Raw genomic sequence first — 10,683 nt, 5'->3', positions numbered from 1 at the left:
TGTGTGCTACTTCCTTATAGGAAGAAAAAAAAGCAGATATAATGCAAGTACCAGAAGCCAATCACCTTGACTTCACCACTGTCTAGAAATAATAATAATAAACAGAGCAATTGGTCCTAGGATGTACCTACAGGGTTTACAAGGGGGTGAAGTACACTATCACAGCCACCCAGCCCCCATCAGTGCTGACCATGAAGAAACCTCAGTAGTGGCTCTAGTCCTATGGAGATAGCCTTTGATACCTCATTTGATGAACTTTGAGAACAAACTTGGCCCATCAAGCTCTGTGGTACCACATATGCTAAAAATATATTTCCTGCACAGGTGAGATAAAGAAAATAATACAGAAATAGGGTGGGAGAGATGGTTCAGGCAGTAAAAAGATCGCTGTGTAAGCCCGAGGACCTGGGCTTAGATCCTCGGAACCCACATGCAAAGCCTGGTGTGCTGATGAGTATCTATAATCCTAGCCCTGAAAAGGTGGAGACAAGGAGATTCCTGGAGCTTGCTGGCCAGCCGGTCTTGCCAAAGTAGTGAGCCCTGGGTTCAGGGAAAGAGTCTGTCTCGTAAAGTAAGGTGGACATAGATAAAGGATGGTACCCAACGTCAACCTCTGGGCTTCAAATGCACATATATGTACCCACACACATACATGTGCATACACATGAACACATTTACATCACATACAAGTGTGTGGTTTGGTGTGTGTGTGTGTGTGTGTGTGTGTGTGTGTGTGTGTGTGAAGTCTGTCGTCCCTGGCCTGAGTTCTTAAAGCGTTCTATGCACATTCCTTCAATTAATTCAGCTCCTACATGGACACTTGTTAGGATCTTTGTGGTCTGGATTAACATTTCAGAATGGAAATGGATCAGTAAAGAGATAGCTTTTGTGACAGTGTCATCATTGCTGTGAAAGGAGCAATGACAATATTCAGGATAGACCACAAGTCAGACCTTGTAGCATAGGCTTGTCTACATCAGAGGATAAAGAAGAAAGATTGCAAGCTAAAAACCTAGCCTGGGCAACTTGGACCCATCCTGCATCCAAATAAAATAAAAACTAAAGTGGGGCTGAGAGTACAGCTCAGTGCTAGAGCACTTACCTACAATTCAGTAGAAGAAATCTTGCTTAGAAAACTTCCCTAGTAAGGGGCTAGTATGTGGCTCAGTGGTAGAGCACCTGTCTAGAATCCCCCAGTGAGGGGCTTGGAGTGTGGATCAGTGGTAGAGCACCTGCCTAGGATCCCCCAGTGAAGGACTGATGGCTCATTGGTAGAGCACCTGTGGGCAGTGAGGGGATGAGGGTGTGGCTCAGTGGTAGAGCACCCACCTAGAATCCCCCAGTGAGGGGCTGGGGGTGTGTCTCAGTGGTAGAGCACCTGCCTAGAATCCCCCAATGAGATCTTAGGGGCAGGGTTCAACAGTAAAGCATTTGCCTACTATGCACAAGGCCCTAGATTCAAGTCTCAGAACTGCAACAACAACAAAGGAAACCAAAGAAAAGGCTCCATCCAATATCTTTACACCCAAATTCAAAGCAGCATTGTTAACAAGAGCCAAACAGTGAAAGCTACCTAAGTACCACACATGGATGAATGAATGAATAAATCTGCAAAAGGTAGTCTATCTCTACAGAGGAATAGCATTCCCTTACATGAATGAAATTCTGATGCACTATGCAGCATAGACAAGGCTTGCACAGATGCTCAATGAAAATAAAATCTAGTTATACATATATATGTACACATCATGTAATATATTCACACATATAAAGACTATGTCTCAAAATTATAAACCGATCAACAGATACAATGACCCTCCTTCAAAAAATAAATAGACTTTCCCTCAAAGGGGTGGAGAAATGTCTCAGAGTACTTGCTGCTCTTCCAGGGGGCCTGAATATGATTCCTAGCATCCACATTGAGTGGCTCCCTATCACCTGCATCTCTAGCTACTGGAGATCTAACTCCTGGAGGTGCCCTCTTCTAGCCTTCTTAGCTGCCCCCCACAGCGCTCTCTCTCTCTCTCTCTCTCTCTCTCTCTCTCTCTCTCTCTCTCAAACACACACACACACACACACACACAGAGGCACACACAGAGTTAAGAAGGGCTTCTGGGAGGAGGTGGTAACTGGGTGTGTGTGTGTATGTGCTGTCAAAAGTGCTAAATTTATGCAAACTAGAGAAGGTAATCCTGAAGCAACAATATCAGTTTTCCTTTCTGTGATTCTTGGTAGAATTCAATGAGATATTGTCATGATTTAAAATGTCACTGGTAGCCAAGAGTGGTAGTACATGGCTTTAATCCCAGCACTCAGGGAGGCAGAGGCAGGAGGATCTCTGTAAGTCCAAGGCCAGCCTGGTCTACAAAGTGAGTCCAGGACAGCCAAGGCTGCACAGAGAAACCCTATCTTGAACATAAATAAATACATACATACATACATATACAAACAAACAAACAAAGTCTCCAGCGAGCCTTCTACCTTGCACGCTGGTCACCAGATTGTGGCGCTGCTTTGGAGGCTGTGGAACTCTAGGAAGAGGGACCCGTCTAGCGGACGTAGGTCATCAAGAGTGAGTTTCTGAAAGTTCTATCAGCTCTGCTTCCAAAGCTCTGGTTCTGCCTCTCTCTGTTCGTCATCTCCCCTCGCGTGACAAGAGTCTCTCACGTGATGCACTTTCTCAGCCAGGAATTACATACTTTATCCACCCTGCTGGAGCTCGGGAATGAACTCGGGATCCACTAAATGAATATACACACGCCGAAGCTACTGAGCCATAAGCATTCTTAGAGTGCCCAACAAGAAATTCTCCTCCCAGCTCCGTCCTCCTCCCTCTCTCCTTTCCTCCCTTCCTCCTTTTCAGAGGAAGGGCCAGCCACACCCTGTAAGGGGTGAACTCTCCATTCTCACCACAGCCCGGCTCCTTCTCCCAGAAGACCCCACCACCACCTCTCTGAGCCAACCTTGACAACCGAATCCTGCGGCACTCCTGAGCTTTCCCACCATTCTAAAATCTCAGCTGTTCACTTCTTTGGAAAGAATGCTCCACCTGAGGATCCCAAAAACATTCCGTGGTCCCCTAATCCTCGGAAATACCCTGTGCACAAGAGGTTTGTGTGGGGGCATGTTTGTGTGGGCATGCAAATGTGTGTGTGCTTGAGAGGCCAGAGGACAACTGTAAGTGTCCTCTGGTACCACCCACTTTGTTTCTTTGTTTCTTTGTTTTGAAGCAACTTCTGTCTGAACTTGCTAAGTAAGCTGTTCTGACTGACCAGCAGGCCCCGGGATCCTAACACATGTGTGCACCACCATGCTCGGCTTTTTTTTTTTTTTTTTTTAATGTAGGCCCTGGGGATTGAACTGAGTTCCTCACACTTGCAAAGCAAATGCTTTAGTGGCTGCACTATCTCACCAGCCCCACGAGAGTCCTATGATCAAATAATTCAGGGAAATGTGTTGATTCTCACTGTACACTGAAGCTCATTAAAGACACAGAGAAGCCCAGCAATGTTTAACTTTGTTTTACCCAGTGTGCTCTGCGAAATTATCTGTCCTGGCACACCTGCTGCATCTGATTAACACTTGTTAATATCTGCCTACACCTGTGTCCTCATGCTCCCTGGGTAAGAAAATGTGGCCATAACAGATTCACAGGCAAACCCTTGTCTTCCCCAGAATGTAGGCTCATGGAGGGTAAAGTCTACATTTGCAATTTCTTTCAGCCCATCCCTCCACAACTCCAAGCACAGCACCTGACAGTACCTTCTGATGGATCCTGTTGCCTTGACAACCGGCTCAGAGTTGCTATTTTAGGACATTCTCTCCATCCTCGGAGCCCCAGGAAAGGAACGGATGCCATGAGGCATTAGTCTGAGTGTGCAGCCTCTTCTGCAAAGTGGCGTTAATAATGTCCCGAGCCTCTCATCAGCCAGGGCTCCCTGAGACAGGAAGGAGAGGCTGCTGGTGACAGATCACCAAAGCCAATCTCCTCAAGAGCAGGATGCTAACAGCAACTGCTCAATTCTCTTTTATTTTTCCAGCTAATTTGGTAGGTGGGAAGTGACACTGAATTGTTTACAGCCTCCCTTCTTAGACGTAATATGACCCCACAGGTCTCTGTCATATTGCCTCTTTCATCATTGTCAACAGCTCCTCTGGGCTGAAGAGCTCTTTGTGGATATGCCAAAGCCCAGGGGTGTCCTATCTGAGGGTCTCTAATTATAAGGAGAGTGCCATTTCCACCTGGTCCCAGGAAGGAGTGGGGATGGGAGATGAGAACTCCGCCCTCCTCAGCTAAGTACCAACTGGCTGCATCCTATTCTGGTCCCTGAGGTATTTCCTCTTTGGTCTGTCGAGCCCAGGAGACCTGCCGGGGATAAAGACATGCCATCAAAACACCAATTTGTGGGCTAGAGAGATGGCTCAGCAGTTGAAAGCTGTACTGCTCTTTCAGAGGACCTGAATTCGGTTCCCAACAAATACATAGTGGTCCATAGCCACCTATAAATCCAGATCCAAGGAACCCAGTGCCCTCTTCTGGACTCTGAAGGTACCAGCACTCACAGACATATACCCACATACAGATATACATAATTTTAAATAAATAAGGGGCTGGAGAAAGGCTTAGCAGTTAAGAGTGCTTCCTGATGTTCTAGAGGACCTGAGTTGTTAGGTATCTCACAACTGCTTGTAACAATGCCTCTGGCCTCCACAGGCACCTGTTTGCATGTGCACACACACACACACACACATTCAGACACGTACACACAATTTTAAAGCAATAAAAATAAATATTTTAAATAATAACTATTTTTTAAATGAATGCCAACCTGCTTTATCATCTGTGAGAAAAAAAAAAAAAGGTATTTGTGGGCCAGTTTGAAACAGGCAAGGATAAGAACTAGGTCATCGAGCTGGGATTCTAGTTAGCATGAGCTGCCCATGAACCTCGCATCTGCTGGTGCACTCGGCAGCCTGAAGCCCTTACTTGCATGTGCCATGCAAACATACCTCTTTCTGAACAATGCACCAAGCAACCTGTTGGCAACGCAGGATGCCCACACCAAATCGAGCCATATGCCCCTCTCGGGACAATGAGGTAAGTTTCTCTTCCCCTTAACAACCAGCAAACTTAAACAGACTCTGCTAAGTTGTAATCCAGTTAGCCAGGTGTGGAAGCTGGAGGTGCTGGTCCAGCCTAGACTGGTTTGGGGGCAAACTGTGTCCTCTAAGTGAGCATTTAGAGAGAACGTCCTACTTGCCATCTTAGGCCTGTTCGTAATTGGGAATGCATGTGATTAAAAGCGGACGCATCGTGTGCGTGTGCACATGCACAGGGAGCAAAGCCGTGTGTGAACCACGCCTGTCAATCAAACACAGACTCGGGCCCTAGGGTGGAACCAGCCCTGGTTATTTTGCTAAATGGCCACGCTGTCCAACTGCTTTCTAAATATTTACGTTCAAATATTTGTTTTCAAACATAAATGTAAGTATAATATTTATACTTGGCGGCTCTAACCTTGGTCTGAGCTTCCTTTTGCATCAAGCAGCAGTCACCAGAAAGTTACATAACTCATCAGAGTGCTGAGAATAAAAGATTGAGTGTCAGCCCAAAATGGAAGATCTCTATCCCCCACGACACACACACACACACACACACACACACACACACACACACACACACCCCAAGCTCAGGGAACATCATGGGAATGTGTGGTAATAAGAATATAATAAGAACCAGAGGTGGGAAGGAGAGCTTGGAATTGCTCTTCAGGACACGACCGGCTATCCCACTCTCTGTCAGGAACGCACGGCAGCTGGCCTTACCTATATAGATCAAGCCAGCCAAAATGCCGGCATAGGGCGGGGAGGTGATCTCCAGGCCCCGCCTCTATCTGATGAGCTATTGGCGATAGGGAGCTACTGGAGCAGGGAAAACTTTATTAGGAGCCCCTCACTCACACGTCCCATCGCCAGGATATCTGACCCGTCCTGTCATTTTGAATGAGGTTACTCTGTGTATGGGTGTTTTGCCTGCATGCCTGTACCACATTCATGCTATGCCCACAGAGGCCTAAAGAGGGCCTCAGAGCCCCAGAGACAGAAGTTAGACATGGCTGTGAGGTGCCCTGTGGGTGCGTGGAATCTGATCTGAGTCCTCTGGAAGAGCAGCCAGTGTGCTTCACCGCCAAGCCTTCTGGAGAAGGCTGGAGGCCTTATCTCAATCCCTTGGAAACACCTAACTCAGACCCAACGCTGACCACCCATAACAAGTTGTCTAGAAAAAGCAGATGTGCGACGCCAGAGACTGGCGGCTGCCGCGGTTTGTGTTTACTTCTTTCGCTGTGGTGGCACGAGATACACATACTCCTGCTCTCCACTCCTTGGGAACAGACTAGCCTTAAATATAATTTGTTTCTCTCCTTCAAACCAACTTGAAGTCCCAGAAGCTTCCTCAGACTGTAGAAATTTTAAGAAATGGGGTGTAGCCAGGCTTGATGGTGAGCACCTGTACTCCCAGCATCTGGAAGTCTGAGGAGAAAGAGTTCAAGTATTTGAGGATAGCCTTGGCTATACAGGCAGTTTCATGCCAGCCTGAGCTACACAGAAAGATTTTTAACTTAAACTTAACAGAGAGAGAGAGAGAAAAAGGCTCAACTGACTCCAATGTTATCCTCTAACTTTGCCATGCACTAATGACACACACACACACGCACACACAGAAAGACATATTGATTGATTGATTAATATTTTTATTAATTAATTAAACAAATAAATAAAAATATTTTTAAAGTGTTGTTATTGTTAGGTCAAAGTCTGGTATCTAAGGGCCTTAACTCCTTTGCACATGGGTCTCTCCAAGGCTCCTCAGGTCTAGTCATAGCTTGCAGGCTCAAAGTATCCCAAGAACCTTGCAAGCAAGAAGTGAAAACTCTTGCAACTCTCTTAAGCCCTGAGCCTGGACACAGATGCAGGATCCCATTGTTCCATCGATCATTGCATTCCTCTTGATAAAAGAGGACCTGCCACAGATTCCATCTTTCAGTGAGAAAAGTTTCAAAGACTGTGAGATCATTTTTCATCTATGAATTCCCAAACCTCCAGAGAAAAGAAGAAAGGAGTATCATTCATGAAGAACCCACTGTGGACCATGCTCCATGATCACCCCAAACACATTTATTTCTCACACTGACTGTACCTGTAGAAGTTTTGGGTTTTATTCCCTCCTTTATTTTGAAATGAAGCTGAGTTCAGAAAATTAAAGAATGCTGTTCTCAGATGCTAACCACCTTAATTTTTCTGAGATGAGATCTCTTACGGGTACTTGAGGTTCACCAGTTAAATGAGGCTGGCTGGCTAGCAAGCCCCAGGGAATCCCCCTGCCTCTGCCCCCAGCACTGGTGTTACAAGCCACTACTACACTGGCTTTTTATATGGTCTGGGAGTCCAAATCAGGTCCTCATGCTTGAGCAAAAAGTTCCTTACCAACTGAGCCATTTCCCCAACCACTGCTTGTGAATCAAAAAACAAAAACATGGAAGTGAGACCAAAAGTTTCCACGAAAATCTAAGGGCTCACATTCACAATTTGAAAATTAAAGCAGTTCTCCTAATCTAAAATCCCCAAAACAGTAAAAATAAACTTAAACACAAAGAGTGTAAATTTTAAACAAGGAGTATTGTAAATAAAGAGATACATGAGAAAGATGATGTATCTGTCCAAGTTAGTTTTGTTAACTTGATATAGAATACAGTCAACCTGAGGAGGAAGTCTCCGTTGAGGAATTGCCCATATCAAATTGGACTGTGGGCATGTCTGGGGGGGGGGGTATCTTTCCTGTTAATTGGTGAAGAAGGGCCCAGCCCACTGTGAGCAGCACCATCCCCTAGACAAATGATCCTCAGCTATATAAAAAAGATAGGTGAGCATAAGACTGTGAGCAAGACACCCAGAACCATTCCTCCGTGGTCTCTGCTTCAAGTGCCTGCTTGAGTTCCTGCCCTGAATCCTCTCAGTGATGGACTGTGGCCCTTAGTGTAGGCCAAATAAACCCTTTCCTCTCCTATGCTGCTTTAGTCCCCATCTTGCCACAGCAACAGAATGAACCTAGAATAGCAGTTACAGTACAGACACAAGTTTAAAGGCAACTATCTATACTAAGCAAAGAGCTCTTGGGAATTAACACGAAATTATAAACACCACAGTGAAAAATGGAGTCAACCATATATGTCAGGAGCAAAGCCACATGACTGCTCAGTGTATGAAAAGATGCTCACACTGGCTGCTACTCAAAGAGATGCAAATTAAAACTGCAGAGCTCCTCACACCTGAGTTCCCGGGAAGGGAGGGAGTCCAACATGAGGTGCTTCTGCCTTTGGGAAAAGCAAGCTGGTAGCATTGATCACAAAATTAAAACTGGATCTCCTGTGACCCAGATTTCTACTCCACAAAGGGATGCCATAGAAATAAAACTCACCATCTGTGACCAGCAGTATTCACCCTGTGGCAAAAATCTGGACACAGAATAAATAGCTGAATAAGTAGCCAAATTCTTAATGGTCCACCCACACCATGGAGAGAATACATAGCCATTAAAAGGAGAAGGTCAGGGACAGACAGATGGCTCAGTGGGCAAAGACCTGATGACATGAGTTCCATCCCTAGGATGCAAATGGCAGAAGGAGAAAACTGACTCCTACAAGTTGTCCACTGACCTCCACAAGCATACATGCATGTATACACACACATACACACACATGCATGCACACAAAAATAAACAAATGTAATTTAACATTTTTAAAAAGCGGTCAGAGTCTGCCCAGATAGTTGGCAGTGGTGTTTCTCAAGCTTTGTGTCATAATCACCCCTCAAGCTTCCCTTGAGCATACGCATGTAGCATCAGGTAGAACCAACATCCAGAGTGCCACAGACGATTAACAGTGACATTTCCTGAGCCTTCCTAAAACCAATAGTTTTCTCAATAAGAATGCTCTCTTTCGAGATGGCTCAGTGGGTAAGGCTTTTGTCAAGCAATCATGAGACATGCAAGAGTGAGAAACAGAGTTCAGAAGCTGGGTAAATGCCAGGTGGGTCCAGTGGCCCACGGACACATGCAAACATACATACATGCACACCACACGCGTACACATAAAAGAATGCTCCCTAGTTGCTGAAGACATGGCTCAGTTGTTAAGAGCACTTGCTGTTCTTCCAGAGGAGCTGAGTTCTGTTCCCAGCAACCACATCAGGCAGCTCACAGCAGTCTGTAACTCCAGTTTTGTGGGATCTGACAACCTCTTGCTGACCACCGAGGGCACCAGTACCCATGTGACATACACTTACACGGACACATGTACATACACAAAAAAATAATAAATGAATTAAAAGCATAATACTCCCTGTTGGGGTATATTGTGTGAAGACATGTCTCTGTATATTCAGTTGTTGATTCATGAACCCAAAGAAAGCTAAGTACTAGCTGGATCTTGGTATTATGTCTAGGGCCTATCACAGGTCTTATATTTTGTAAATATTCATCCTTCCTCACTTGTCTCTTGGTTGTAATTAAGATCTGACAGCCAATAGCTGGGCAGAAAGTAGAGGGCAGACTTCCCAGAGACAGATGCAAAGAGAGAGAGACAGACAGACAGACAGAGAGAGTGAGACAGAGAGAGAGACAGACAGAGACAGAGGAACAGCGACAGACAGAGACAGAGGAACAGAGACAGACAGAGAGAGTGAAACAGAGAGAGAGAGACAGAAGGACAGAGACAGAGACAGACAGACAGAGAGACTGGGAGAAGAGAAGAGGATCAGGAGATTTGCCAGCAGATGTGGAGGTGAACAGATGGACCAGATCAGAGAGGTAGAGCTAGCCACGTGGCAGGACAAGATGCAGCTCCAGGATTAGTCAGGTTGAGCTGATAGCTGTCTGGGAGACTGCCCTAGCTAAAAGGCCTAAGCTTTAGAACATTAAAAACCCTCTGTGTCACTGTTTATACTGCTGGTGGGACAGAAAGCCCCGCTATAACTCCTGCTTTCTTCCCGTTCTCTCTTTCCCTCTTTCTCTCCTTTTCCTTCTTTGCCTCTTCTTCCTCGCTGCTATGAAATAATCAATTTCCCTCCACCTTGTTCTGGTTGCCACAATGCTCTGTGCTATCACAGACCCAAAGCAATGGTGTCAAGCAGCCATGGACCAAAAATCTTTGAAACCTGAGCCAAGATACGTCTTTCTTCCTTTAAGCAGTATCTCCCCTGGTATTTCGTCAGTAACAGAAAGCCAATTAATCCAGCCTCTAGATGGTGAATGTCTATGCACCTAAACGTCTATTTAAATTGTCACTTCATCTATAAAGAGTTTCCAATTAATCACCTCGTCCTCCTCAATGCTTTAGTAGCATTTGGAGCACATCCAACTGCAGTACTCACCATCTGATATAACTCATTCATTTTCTAATTTTCTATTGTGACCCCTCCAGGGAGAAACTACACCTGATATATCTCTTGCTGTTCTCTGGATACCTGGTGTCTCCCCAAAGGCTCACATTGATGGCACTACTAAGAGTGACTGGCCCATAATGGTTCCCTTCTTCTTGCAGATTAATCCATTAATGAAGTCAAAACTCGAAGGCCATATCGGGTGGGGACAGAGTCTTAGAAAGCAGAGCCTCAGTGAAGGGAGTA

This window comes from Meriones unguiculatus, chromosome 4, assembly GCF_030254825.1.
Source record: "Meriones unguiculatus strain TT.TT164.6M chromosome 4, Bangor_MerUng_6.1, whole genome shotgun sequence".
Classification (NCBI taxonomy): Eukaryota; Metazoa; Chordata; class Mammalia; order Rodentia; family Muridae; genus Meriones; species Meriones unguiculatus.
The sequence above is the reverse complement of the archived record's forward strand: the minus strand, read 5'-3'. Positions refer to the sequence as shown.